Here is a 14,811-nt window from a genome sequence, read left to right on the forward strand (position 1 = left end):
TTCTGTAGAGAAGTGTACAGATTTTGATATTAGTACTCAATAAGTCCAATTTAAAGCTACTACTCCACTTGGAAATTTGGCTACATGAAGTAATATGACAAATTGTCCTTAGTTTTAAACAGAAACACTATAAAACATACATTTATTTGAACAATAGGTGACAATTGATCTATTGTAGTCAGGGACACCAAAGGGTTCTGGGATCAATTCAGTAAAAAGAAGGCCCACTATAGGGCATCAGGTTGAATTACCACTTACATGTCAAGTTTTGGATGACGATCTTACCCGCCCCACCCCAGAATGTAAGCTCTGTGAGAACAGGACCCTTTGTGCTAGGATAGAGTCTGGTGTGGGGCAAGTACTTGTTGAATTAACTTCTCAAATATCTATCTCCTGCACCAACCAATCAAATCCCTTCTGAGCACCTCTACCTGCATGTTCCTCTCACACTTCAACCTGAACACACACCAAACCAAAGTGCAGTTTTCTTTCCCCATGGTTGTTTTCCCTGTGTTTCTTAGATTGGCACCATTATGACATGATTACTAAGTCCAGATAAGTCAGCTTCTTAGGTATCTCCAGAGGCCTCTTCCTCTCCATCCCTTTTGAATTAGTTTAGGTAATTGTTAACTTTTAGTTTTCAGAATTGTCGCCAGTCTCACTCTGTTTTTCAAAAATCCTTGGAAATTGTTTTGTTTTTTTTTTCTAAAACATACCATCATATCATTCCCTTTTTATAACCAATCATTCCCTTTTATAAACCAAATGACTGCAAGGAAAATTTTAAACTCCTCAGCACCTACCAGACCTTTCATCTGTGCCTACTCTTCCAGTTTGATCTATCTCCCAATCCCTAATCTTTAGTCATTCAAAACTACTATTCCCAGAACATTCCAGGTGCTCTCACATGTCTGGAACCATGTGTTCTCTTTGCCTGGAAAGCACTCCTTATCCCCCATTATCCTTGCTCTTGTTAGATTCCTAATCATCCTTCAAAACTCAGCTCCTTTCAAACCTCTGACCATCACCTTCCAAGACTGTTAGGTGTTCTCTCCTTTTCGGACCTCCACTGAGCCTTTACCACGCTGAGCACTTTGAAGGCAGGGACTGTCTTCTTCATTTTAGTCCCTCAGCAAAGCAGCAGCAGGACCTCCTCATTGTTTTTGTTTTCTTTTTTTTTAAAGATTTTATTTATTTGACAGAGAGAGCAAGAACAAGCAGGGGGAGCAGCAGAGGGAGAGGGAGAAGGAGGTTCCCTGCTGAACAGGGGGTCCCACGCAGGGCTCCATCCCAGGACCCTAGGATCATGACCTGAGCTGAAGGCAGACACTTAAGGACTGAGCCACCCAGTTGCCCCGTTCCTGATTGTTTTTGATGAGTGAATGAAGGAATAAATTCTAGAGAGAGAACATCATTCCAGATCAACGCGCTCATTTTACAGATGGGAAACTGAGGACCAGAGAGGTGATATGATCTGATAAAATCGAACTGAGAGGAAAGGATCTGGACCTCCAGGCTTTTGGCCACTGATTCCCCACCCCCCCACTATTAACAAGTCACATTGCAGTTACAGTTATAAGAGACCTATTTATTGCTACCTTGAAGTCCAGTCTCTGCTCTATTTCAACCCTCCGAGCGAGTAAGCGTCCCTCATTGTGATGAGGTTAATTTTTTACCACCCCCCGCCCCCTTCTCGTGTGTTTCCTGAAGTAACAGTCAACATCCTCTGTTTGCTTCCAGTTGTGGTCCGCAGCTACAGGATACTCTCCATCTTTCAACACCAACCCTCACAGGAAGAGGGACCTCTGTCGGGAAGGTTTCTCCGTAGGACTCCTATTCCTACTAGGTGACAGTTTGTCTCCGGAAACCGTGGCGCCCTCACTACAGCCAGATCTCCAGTGGTTTACGGTTGGGAGGGGCTCTTAACAGATCTGGGTAAGACTCAGGGCAACACCCTTGAACTCTACCCTGCAACTCTCCAGGATGCTCACAGACGACGTTGATTCACCTCTTCTGCCTATCGGGACAAATATCGGGGCTGTTGAGGTCGCCGAGGGGCCAGATGGGGGGGACGTGCCCCGTGACCAAGCCACTTCGCTTTTCCGTGGAAAGCGGGGCTTGGGCACCAGACTTGGGAGACTCCAAGCGGTGGAAGGCGGGGCGCACCCGGCTGACTGAGACGCGCGCGCGGGTCGCGTGCTCCCGGCCACGCCCCCTCCGCCTTCTGATTGGTCCTTTCGAAACAGGCGGCGAACCGCGGCGAGCCCTGAGACCAGGCGGAGGCAGCGGCAGTTGGTCAGGGGCGTGCCAGCTTCGCACAGATTGAACCGAGATGTCACCCTGCAGGGAGAAGTGACCATCCCGCGCCAGGGCGGGTGAGTACTTCTCTGTTTGTCTTCTCTTTTCCTCGCGAGCCTTTCCTCGCCTTCTCGGGGCTGCCGCGCCTCAGTCTGCGGGCTCGAGGACCTCCGGCGCTCCGCCGAGTCGAAGCGCTGGTTTGGTCGGGTCTCGGAGCTGCGGGATCCAAGACACTGCGATTGGCCCGCCGCGAGAGCCGTGTCCTCTGATTGGTCCCTGGGGCTGTCAAGGTGAGGTTTTGCCTGCCCTCTCCAGCCCACCTTGGAGCGGTGCGAGGGGCAACAGGTGTGCAGGGGCGGGGGACGGCAGGTGCGGACCTAGTAGGTTGGGGAAGAGGTATCGAGCCGTTACTGGTCTGCTTTAGAAACGAGAGGGAGATCAGAGCCTGAAGCTAGTTGAAGGTCTCCAGGGGTACCCTTATCCCCAGGCGCCGAGCACATATAGGGTCACTTGATTACTCAACACCATCCTTTGGAAGAATTAATGAAGTCACTGACCTTGGAAAGAGAACGACACAGACGGTCATTTTGCACTCTAGCAAAGTTTACAGACTCTTCCCTGTTTGTTCTCTCCAGTCCAGGCAGGGCTCTGCTTTCCCAGCTACACCCCTTAGTTTGGAGGGCTGCCTTGGGGGGTGTATTGAAAAAGAAAAGGAAGGCTTGTAGATTGCCCTGGAAATCTGGGGAAACTTTTGGAAGGTGTCCTTCCTCACGCAGTCACTCCTGGTTCCTAACTAATCTTTTCAAGTTGAATTTTATGGATTTAAGAGTGCTTTGTGGTATGCATGGCGGAGTTGCTGATCCAGTTCTCAAGTGAAGAGATGTATTTTTGCAGGCCCAGTCCAAGTCACACTTTGGGTTTTGTTTTGCTCGTGTGAAGAGCGCTAATAACTACTTTATCAGAAGATAAGCAGTTGGTGAACTGCTATAAGATCACCTTTCTTGGCACTTAAATTATTAGGAATTGGAATTCTAGCCACCTCAGATTTTCTTTGGGAAGAGATTGGGTTGGATTTGAATGAAAAAGTGGAAACTGGTGAGAATCTTCTAGCATAGATTCTGATACAAGTTGTCTGATTCATGTGTTTCAAAAATTCTTTAACAGCTTTGGATAGTAGGTGACTGCTATTTTGACATTATTGAATTAAAAGTAATATTTCTTTTTAGCATAGCAAAATTGCTAAGTATGCAGGCTCTGAAATCAGGCTTTACCGTGGGTATGACCTTAGGCAAGTTATTTAATCTTTGTAAGCCTAAATTTTCTAATCTGTAAAAGAAGGTTAATAATAGTTCCTACCTTACCAATGGGAGGATTGCCGTGAGGATTAAATGAAATAATCCATGTAAATAGTTTAGTACAGTGCCTGACATATAGCTATTATTATTTCTATGCTGTTTAATTTGGATAAAAAGTTTCAAGCTACACTCAAGGGCCTGAGAGGCACAGGAGGTAAAGGTAGTGCCAGAGGCAGTGATGAGTTCTTATTCATTGATTAATTTAATATCTGTAAGCATAGTAACTGTTGCTATTTATCAAACACATTATTACCTAGACAGTGCAGGTACGTGTTTTAGGTGCTTTAGTTACATTAATGTTAAACCTTTTAGTAATCCTGTAATGTAGTTGGTGTTAATCTGAATGTTACAGGTGAGGAAACTGAAGCTCAGAGAAAGCAAATAACCTACTAAGTCCACTCGGAATTCAGTCCACCCCCTTTTTTGTGTGTCACACTGCCCTTCATTTATATTCCTGGCATTACGTAACTTCTCTGCGCAGAGTTGTTTGTATGGCCCAGATTCATTTCTGCCATGGATATAGTTTTATTTTTGAATACTTCATTAATAAAAAAAACAGTAAGAAATAATTTGTGATGGTAGATCAAAGTGTGTGATAAGAGAAGAATGTCAGCAACATACATGCTATTACTAAAAACTAAATGAGTCCAATGGTGTTTGGAGCATTGGCCAGTTCAGAAGTAATGTTTCCTAATTTGTATTTTCCCATTTAGCTTTGGTGTATTCACTATATTTTTACTATGCAGCACTCTTCTATTATTTTTTTCCCCCTGTATATCTCAAGTTTAGAGTTAAGAAAGTTCAGTTATTTCAATAATTTTTCTCAAGCCAACTGTTGAGGAGGAAAGTCAGGGGTTAAGGTTAATATGTATTGTTATAGTTTACTTTCAGTAACATGTCTGTGTATGTCTGTGTTCATGTGTTTTACTTTCTTCTTATTACCTATTGCTTTCTATACTTTGATATCAGATACACCTTTACATACCTAATGAACCATGTGATGTACATAGAATTTGAGAGAATAGGAAACTTGAGTCTGTCAGTAAGTTTATCTCAATTCCAGTTTCACAATTTTTAATTGAAATTTAAATGCCATAAAGAAATGCCTCAGGAGGCATGTTTACAAGATAAGGCAGTCATTGCATTTGTATTTCTTTAGTGTTTCTCCTTCTAAAAACACAAAACATTTTCTCATGTTATTACATTTTTACATAGTAGGTTGTTTTAACAGAAAGTTGCCATTTATTTTATCAATAAATTACTAATTTCCAAAGAACTAGGATGTAATAAAATGTAACATATGCACTAAACATTAATTTTGTCTTTGATGTTGAAAGCATCTTAGGAATTTATAGTACTATGACCATCAGTCATATGATAGATATTGCTGAAGTGCTGACTGATAGAGATTTCTGCATATTATCACACAACATATACTTTTCTGTAACAGTGTACAATTAACTATGTTTGAAGAGCTCACTCTATATAGTTTCAAACATAATGACTTTTCTTTTGATAGATGACTTGTTACTATTTTGGATTCTAAAAATAAAATTGGCTGTTGAAAAACTTGTTTGTGTTCAGAAGTTTTTTTTTTATACCCTCCCTCCCCCAGTTTAGAAAACATTGTGATTCCAGTAACATAATTATACATACTGTTCTGCAGATTGCTTTTGGTCACATAACATCTTTTCATATCAGTAGATATAGCTCTTATTTTTTCAAGTGGCTGAATGAATCCACTGAATGTATGACAACTTATTTGAGCAGTTTCCTGTTAATAGATGCTTTATGTTGTTTTTACATTTCTTTTTATTAGTGTTTGTGTATGGGTATGTTTTCCATAGAGTCTTTTAGTTTATCATATATAAAGGTAAACTGATTTTAAGTTCTTTAAAAATTTTATGATAAACGAATAGTTCTATTGAACATGAAATTAAGTTATTCAGGTTGAATCTCTACAAAACATTGCAAGAGGAAAATTTCAAATAGAAAAGCAAAGACTCCCAACAAATGAATAGTCTTTATAATTTTGCAAGTAACATGTGATGTTTTTATGAAGCTGTAAGAATCTTCTTTCTCTTGAAAATCTTTATCTGCTTTGGAAGCTGCTTTTTCCTTAAATGAGTATACCACAGATTTACTTCATTATTGTTTCATATTCCCTTTAGTGATAAATGCAACATTTATTGTATTTAGGAGTAATTCTGGTACTAATTTTAGCACTAATTTCTACCCAGTAGAAGAAATGGAGAATGTTACCTCCAGAAGGTTCTTATTTTAGAAAGTATAGAATAAAATAAAAGCATATATTGCTATGTAACCTGAATTAGGGAGGGAGTTTGGGAAGTGTTTTTTTAGAGGAATTGAATCTGAAGATAGGTAGGAATGAGTCTGGAAGAAAGGAGGAAGAAGATTGTTGCATGTAGATAGATCATCAGGTGCAAAGTCCCAGAGATGAGAGAGCATGCTCGAAGGGTCTAAAAGAAGTTCAGTATGGCTGGAGTGTGAGGGTCAAGAGAAGAGGCTAGAGGGGATCTATCAGGCTTTGCTAGCTTTGTTGAGGAGTTGGGGCTTTATCCTGAAGGAATTGGAGAGTCATTAAGGGTTTTAAGTAGGGAAGGAGAAAGGCGTCCTCAGATGAGGGTTTGTGAAGGCTCAATCTGGCTGCAGCACATGAAGAGCAGGTTGGAGGCTTGCAAAGCTGGAGAAAGGGTGACTGGTTGGAAGCTGTTTCAGTAAACCTAGAGAGAGGGGTGATGGTGGCTTGAACTAGAGGGGTGGCCATAGATATTGAAGAGAAAATTTAGAGTTAGAAGCAACAAGATGTGGTCACTGTTTTGACTGAGGGATGCAAGGAGGTGGTGGAGGCGTGGGAGAGGAGGGAATCAAGGATGACCTATTTAACTTGGTGAATGTTGGTGCTATTCCCTGAAATAGTAAACACAGGAAGCCTTTGTAAATATTTAAATGAGTGAGTAAATGAATAAATGATCTCAGTTATATAAAGGCAGGGCCATTTGATGATGGAGAACACATAGCACAATGGGTTTTACCTATAAATTTTGCATTTTTTGTTTGTTTGGTTTTATTTATGTTTTAGCATACTATATAAACTGGTGCCATTTTTCTCATTGCTTCAATCTGTTGGACTCACTATATCTTCCAATCATGTTCTGGATGCATATCGCTTTCTTGGGGCCAAATGTCTTGACCCTCTGGGCACAGCTTCCTGTGTATTACTTTCTTATTACTGCTGGAACAAATTGCCACAAACTTAGTGGTTGAAAACAACACAGATTTATTATCTTATGGTTTGGGAGGTCACAAATCTAAAATGAGCTAAAAAAAAAGATGGGGTTCCTTCTTTCTGGAGGCTCCAGAGGAAGTCCCTTTCTTTCCCTTTTCCAGCTTTGAAGGACCTGTGTTCCTTTGGGCTCCTTCCTCCATCTTCAAGGCTGGCAGTGAGGCAACTCAGATCTGTTTCTCTGCTTCTCACATTATTCTCTGACTTTTCTGCATCCCTCTTTTTAAAAAATGTATTTGTTTTTATTGAGATACAATTAACATATCACATTATATTAGTTTCAGATGTACAACATACATGATTTGATATTTGTATGTATTGTAAAATGATCACCATAATAAATCTAGCTAGCATCCATCCCCATACAGAGTTACAATTTTTTTCTTGTGATGAGGACCTTAAAGATCTACTCTCTTAGCAGCTTTCAAATATGCAATACAGTATTATTAACTATAGTCACCATACTATACATGACATCCCCATGACTTATAAACTATAGGTTTGTACCCTTTGAACCCCTTCACCCATTTTACCCACCCCCTAGTTCCCACCTCTGGCAGCTGCCAATCTGTTCTCTTTATCTATCAGCTTGGTTGGTTGGTTTGTTTAGATTCCACATAATTGAGATCATACAGTATTTGCCTTTCCTTATCTGACTTATTTCACTTAGCATAATGCCCTTAAGGTCTGTCTATGTTGTCACAAATGGCAAGATTTCATTCTTTTTTATGGCTGAGTAATATTCTGTTGTACTCATCTCTACCCATTCATCCATCAGTGGACACTTAGGTTGTTTCTGTATCTGGGCTATTATAAACAATGCTGTAGTGAACATGGGGATGCATATAGCTTTTCAAATTAGTGTTTCCATTTTTTTTGAATAAATACCCAGAAGTAGAATTGCTGGATCATATGGTAGTTCTGTTTTTCATTTTTTGAGGAACCTCCATACTGTTTTTTCATAGTGGCTGCACCAGTTTACATTCCCATCAATAGTGCATGAGGTTTCCCTTTTCTCTACATCCTCACCAACACTTGTTATTTCTTGTCTTTTTATCTGTTAAAGATTTTATTTATTTATTTGACAGAAAGAGACATAGCGAGAGAGGGAACACAAGCAGGGGGAGTGGGAGAGGGAGAAGCAGGCTTCCTTCCCAGCAGGGAGCCCGATGCGGGGCTTGATTCCAGGACCCTGGGATCATGACCTGAGCCTAAGGCAGACGCTTAACGACTGAGCCACCCAGGTGCCCCTATTTCTTGTCTTTTTGATAATAGTCATTCTGACTGGTGTAAGGTGATATCTCATTGTGGTTTTGATTTGCATTTCCTTGATGATTAGTGATTTTGAGTGTCTTTTCATGTGTCTGTTGGCCATCCGTATGCTTCTTTGGACAAATACCTATTCAGGTCCCCTATCCATTTTTTAATCAGATTGTTTGTTTGTTTTGCTATTGAGTTGAGTTGGATATTAACTCCTTATCAGGTATATGATATGCAAATATTTCCTCCCATTCTGTAGGTTGCCTTTTCATTTTGTTGATGGTTTACTTCGCTGTGCATCAGCTTTTTAGTTTGTGTAGTCCCACTTATTTATTTTGGCTTTTGTTGCCTTTGCCTTGGGAGTCAGATCCAAAAGTCATCTCCAAGACTGATGTTAAGGAGCTTACCTTTATGTTTTCTTCTAGGAGTTTTATGGTTTCAGGTCTTACATTCAAATTCAAGTCTTTAATCCATTTTGAGTTAATTTTTGTGTATGGTATAAGATAGTGGTCCAGTTTCATTCTTTTGCATGTGGTTGTCCAGTTTTCCCAACACCATTTATTGAAGAGACTGTCCATTCACTCTAACATATTTTAGGCTCCTTTGTTATAAATTGACCATAAATGTGTGGGTTTATTTCTGGGTTCTCTAATTTGTTCCATTGATTTATATATCTGTTTTCATGCCAGTACCATACTGTGTGTTTTTAAAGATTTTATTTATTTATTTTTTGAGAGAGAGAGAGAGAGTGAGAGAGCACCAGTGAGGGGGTGGGGCAGAGGGAGAGGGAGAAGCAGACTCCTTTCTGAGCAGGGAGCCTGACATGGGGCTCAATCCCAGGATCCTAGGATCATGACCTGAGCCGAAGGCAGATGCTTAACAGACTGAGCCACCCAGGCACCCCTGTTTGGTTTTTTTTTCTTTTAATGGAAGTATATGTAATACACAATGTTACTTTAGTTTCAAGTGTACGACATGGTGATTCCACAAATCTATACATTATGCTATCTTCACCACAAGTGTAGCTACCCCATACTGTTTTGATTATTCCAGTTTTGTAATACAGTTTGAAAACAGGGAGAGTGATGCCTCTAGATTTGTTCTTCTTCCTTAATTAAGATTGCTTTGGTTATTTGGGGTTTTATGGTTACATATAAATTTTAGGATTGTTCTGTTCTGTTTCTGTGAAAAATGCCATTGGACTCTTGAGAGGGATGGCATTGAATCTGTAGATGGCTTTGAGTAATATGGATATTTTAACAATATTGATTCTTCCAGTTTAAGAGCATGGAATATCTTTTCATATATTTGCATCTTCTTCAATTTCTTTCATCAATGTCTTATAATTTTCAGTTAGTATAGGTCTTTTACCTCCTTGGTTAAATTTATTCCCAGGTATTTTATTCTTTTTGATGCAACTCTAAATGGGATTATTTTCTTAATTTCTCTTTTTTTAGTGTCTAGAAACAGCAGATTTCTATGTATTGATTTTTAAATCCTGCAACTTTACTGAATTCATTTATTAGTTCTAAGAGTTTTTTGGTGGTCTTTAGGGTGTTTTATATATAATATCATGTAATATGCAAATAGTGTCAGTTTTACTTCTTCCTTTCCAATTTGGATACTTTTCTTTTTCTTGTCTAATTGTTTTGGCTATGGCTGCCCAATACTATGTTGCATAAAAGTGAGAGTAGGCATCCATGTCTTGTTCTTGATCTTAGAGGAAAGATATTCAGCTTTTGACCATATGATGTTAGCTGTGGGCTTGTCATATATGGCCTTTATTATGTTGAGTTATGTTCCCTCTATACCCACTCTGTTGAGAATTTGTCTCATATATTGATGTTGAATTTTGTTAAATGCTATTTCTATATCTATTGAGATGATCATATGATTTTTATTTTGTTAACATGGTATATCATGTTGATTGATTTGTGGGTGTTGAACCATCCTTGCATTTCTGAAGTAAATCCCACTTGATCATGGTATATGATCCCTTTAATGTATTGTTGAATTCAGTTTGCTAATATTTTGTTGACGATTTTTGCATCTATGTTCATCAGGGATTTTGGCTTCTGCATCCCTCTTATAGAGACTCTTGTGAATTCATTTGCCCTACCAAGATAATCTGTCATCCCAAAGTCTTTAATTTACTCAATCTGAAATGCCCATTTTGCCCACAAAGGTAGCATATTCACAGGTTCTGGGGATTAGGATGTAAACATTTTGGGGAACCATTATTCTGTCTACCACAAATAGAGTTTATTTAAGATGTGATAAAAACGTACTTGTCCACTGAGGCACACAAATTCCTGAGTAACACATTGCATCCAGAATCCATGCCCCTTGGCAAAGCTATTCTATCCTTTTCACTTGGACCCTCCGCCTATACACCATTCTTAGTCATTTTTTTTCTTTGTGATTCCTTTGGTTATCAGGCATCTCACTTGACCTGCTGGTAAAGGTACCACACAGTTCAGTAACCACTGTACATATTCCACCTTGGACATGCTGGGTGAGAGGCAAAATCATTTATCAATTCATGTCAATAATGAATAAAAATAATAAAGAATAGAAAAAAAAATGTCTCCCAGTAGATACTTGTCTACTATGTAGCTGCTTTCAAGCTCCTGTCACATTTTATTCCACAGCAGAAACACTGTGAAGAAGGGTGACAACCCAATTTTCCCTAGAGATTTTGATATTTCTCCTACCAAAAGTGTTTCCTAAACTTTAGGCTTGACTACTTCTTTTAATACTGCTTCCAGCAGCAGTCCAGGAACTTAAAATATAGTTGGCAAAGCAATGTACAGAATAACAGAAAATGGTATGAAGCAGTGTAACGGCAAGTGATTGGGGAAGTCACTATGTGAATTTAAGAGCTAAAGATAGAATCAGAAGTAATTCAGGCAAGTCAGGAAGGGCTACTGGGAGGAGGTACATCAAACAAATTATAAGCCTGGGTTAGTTGAGATAATGAAGAATCTTCTCAACTATTCTTTCTCTATTTCCTGTGCTAACTCCTTGTCTCATGTCTAAATTTTGGATTTTCTCAGGACTTGTTCTTAGGCCCTTATCACTGCTTTCTCCATTTCTTTCTCAGATGATCTCATTCTTCTCAATGGCTTTACCTTCCAAGTATTTGCCGACAATTTCTACCTCCTCTTGAACTTTCTTCTCAGCTCTAGATTGGTTTTACCAACTGCCAGACAGACACTTCCACTTGGATGTCTTTAAAGGTTTCTCAAATTAAACATGACCGAAACACAGCACTTTTGACCTATTGTGTTCCCTGCCTTGATTTGTTCATACTCATATCATCCTCAGCTCAGTAAATGCTCCCACTATGTATTTACTCAATTGCTTAAGCCAGAAACCTGGGAGTCATACTTGACATTTCACTCTGCCCTTACATCCCTCCCTTTCACCGCTCCTCTCTAACCATTATCAGGTCTTGGTTCTGACTGCAGTGGATATAAACTCCATCCACTTCTCTTGAGTGGAGACATTGTCTGTGTTCTAGCTCAGTCACCATCGTTTGTCACTGAGCTACTGCAGTCCTGCAGATTTCCTAACTCTTCCTCTGCCAGGCTCCTCTCCATCTCTTTTCCCGTGTGCTCCCATTTCCTATATGGTCCCACTGTTTCTACCCTTTCTGTGTCTCCTTTCATTGTTTCCCCTGGTTCTTTTCCCCACATCTCTATCCACTCCCCTTTCTGTTTCCCTCCCCCTTTCTCTGTTAAACCCATCACTATTTCACTGTTGTGTTCCTCTCTCCCCCTCAAAGAGCTCTTTTGAAACTCAGAATTACATTGTCTCTCCCTTGGTTAAAGTTCTCCCATGGCTTCTCACTGCACCTAGAATAAAACCTAATTTCTTCAGCAGGCCTAGTGTGATGGGGCTGCTGCCTAACTTTTCAATCCCCTCCTAAGCCCCACATTGTCCATGCTGCAGCCATACCTGCTTCTTTCAGTTCTAGGAATGTGCCGCATTCCTCAGAGTCTTCACAGAAATTATTCTCTGTACTTAGAACTCTTCCTCTCATTCCCTAATTCCTACCATTCTTCAAATTCATGTTTTCCCTCTAGTAAAACCATTTCTAATCATTAAATCTAAGTCTAAAATAGGCCCCTGCTGTTTCATTCCCTGTTCTTTCCTTCAAAGTAAAATTATCATGATTTAACACTGTGTATTCATTTGTGTGGCTGCTTTTTAAAATTTTCCCGACTGGTGTATTAGTTCCATAAGGGCAGTCACATGTCTTTTACATTCACTACTGTGTCTCTTGGCTGTGGTTCTAGTTCATTAAAGAGGAAGAGTAAATGCTTGTCGAATCAATGAATGAATGTACACCCCATGGAAAAGCATACAGCCTGAACAGTGATGTAGCCACAGAAATGAACAAAACTGAGTGAGGATAACGAGGAGACAGGCTGAATGGAGCAAAGGGCCAATGTTAGATAAGTTCCTGAAGACTTGTATTCTAGCAAAGAGAACTGTGAGTCACAAATTCATATCTGAGTATCCTCCCCATGATGACATGGCTATTTTAAAGCTTTTGCTTTCACTTATAACTATATTTATTTATCTGTTAGTAAAAGAAGCTTCCCATATTATGTTTAATGATTTCTGGGTATTATTAGCCTTATCACTTTTTAATTTGATAAGTTATATTAAATGAACTATAATTATGTCTCATCATAGTATTAATCATACCAACTCATTTGTTAAGTGGTAGTTATGTGTCAGGTACTTCATGTGTATCATCTCATTTAATCTTTATAATAACCATATGAAGGAGGTGGTGGTATCTCATTTTACAGATGAGAACACTGAAAACCAGAAAAGTTAAGCACCCCAAGGTCATATAGCTAATATGCTAGACCTGGAATTCAAACCAGATGTGTCTGCTACTTTCTACTACCATAGTTGGTACCTTTATGGTACCAACTATAAAGTACACATTTTAGTACACATTTAAAAAATGAAATATCTTTGGTATAGCTATAGCATTTCTATTTTCTCTATTAGGCAATTAGGAAATATTTAACTGAAGATTTTAAATCTAAGAAAGTACCGCCCCCACCCCGAACAAATCAGAGAGGATATCTTCTTCAGTTGTTTTTCTAAGTGAAGCATTAAAAAATGATGAAATGGTTTTTGACATGCAGAAAGGCGTACAGACTAGTATAATAACACCCGTGTTCTCACCATTTATCTTGAAATAAAATCTTACCAGTACAGTTGAAAGTCTTCTGTGCATTCCTTCCCAGTCTCATCTTCCTCCCTCTCCTCAGCAATAAGCATTATTCACTATCCCAATTTTGGCATGTATCGTATCCCTGCAGTTTATGTATTTTGGCAATAATCTGGTGTCTGAGTGCTAAATGTGGTATGGTGGCAGTTAATGTCATTATTTTTCTGAAAAAACTTACTGTGTTTCTTTGCCTTTTTGCCATTCTTTTCCAAACTCCCCCCCGATTTGCACTAGGAATGCTCTATGCCACCTTATGCTCTCCCATCATATCTTATAATGTGGGTGGGGGATAAAAATGTACTCAGTTTCAAAGCCTACAGCTATGGGAAAAAGGATCCGTTCAACAGGTTGGCATTTCCCCCCGTTCTGATCTGAAGTCAAACTGGTATGAAGAGGCTAACCATAAATGATCTTGAGGATCTCATGACTGAATCTGTTTCTAGGATGAGTGGGTTAGGTCAAAATCCTGTTCATCAGGTGGATGAGTGAGTGCCTTCTGTGTTTCTGTTTTCCTCAGATTTTAAAAGTTTAGTACTCTTCCTTTAAGATCTCCGTATAAACTCCTGGTCTTGTGAACGATTCCCAGCAGGGTTACAGTATAGTTTGGTCACGAGAGGTCTTTTTGCCCAAATCTAAGGGAAAAGACTTCCTCAAGTTGGCAAAGAATTGAAATATGCTCCTCCCAAAAGAGAGAGAGACAAAAGCAAAACAAAATAAAGGCAATGATTTGGTGATTGAGATGCAGCTCCAAAAATGAAGTGTTGCTGATTCAGCATAATTGGTTTATGTGAGAAAAATAGAAACTGAGACTTTTAGGGAAAGATAGAAAAGAGAAAAATAGGTAGTAACAAAATGAGTAAGAGGCAAGAATTGTGGTTGTGATGCAGACTCGGGGTAACTATAGAATAGATGCTACTCTTGGGATTAAATGCCCGAGGACACAAAAATCGTTTAGAAAAGAATAGTAAATGACTAGAAAATATCAATAACTGGCTCTCTGGGACATGATGAGTACTCATTAATTAATTGATTCACTGATACAATCTCATCAGTTTATAGAAGTTTCCCAATAAAAGCATATATTTGCATATGTGATAGTTTTTCATATATGAAGATACATTATAGCTTATCTGAGTATGATTTCATTAGAAAATTTCTTTTTAAAGGTAATTCAGATGGTTATATTTTTGTCATCTTAAAAGTAGTTCTTTGCATTACACAAGAAGAATGCTTTGAAAAATATGTATATAAAAGACTCTTCTGCTAAAGTTCAAGTGACTGAAGGTTGTGCACAAACTCTTCATTTCTTTCATAAAACTAGTTTTGTTGCATTT

At 39.2% G+C, this 14,811-nt stretch overlaps 1 protein-coding gene across 1 annotated transcript in view; it reads left to right on the forward strand.

Annotated features, from left to right (window-relative positions):
- The first annotated feature begins 2,286 nt into the window (after nt 1-2,286).
- Nucleotides 2,287-14,811, forward strand: part of GAS2L3 (growth arrest specific 2 like 3) — a 36,548-nt gene continuing 24,023 nt past the window's right edge. Inside the window, exon 1 of the mRNA XM_032416793.1 lies at nt 2,287-2,375. The gene's annotated coding sequence lies outside the window, so the exon portion shown is untranslated. The remainder of the gene's footprint in view (nt 2,376-14,811) is intronic.

The sequence above is a fragment of the Phoca vitulina genome, unplaced genomic scaffold (genome assembly GCF_004348235.1).
Source record: "Phoca vitulina isolate PV1807 unplaced genomic scaffold, GSC_HSeal_1.0 scaffold19, whole genome shotgun sequence".
NCBI classification, from domain to species: domain Eukaryota; kingdom Metazoa; phylum Chordata; class Mammalia; order Carnivora; family Phocidae; genus Phoca; species Phoca vitulina.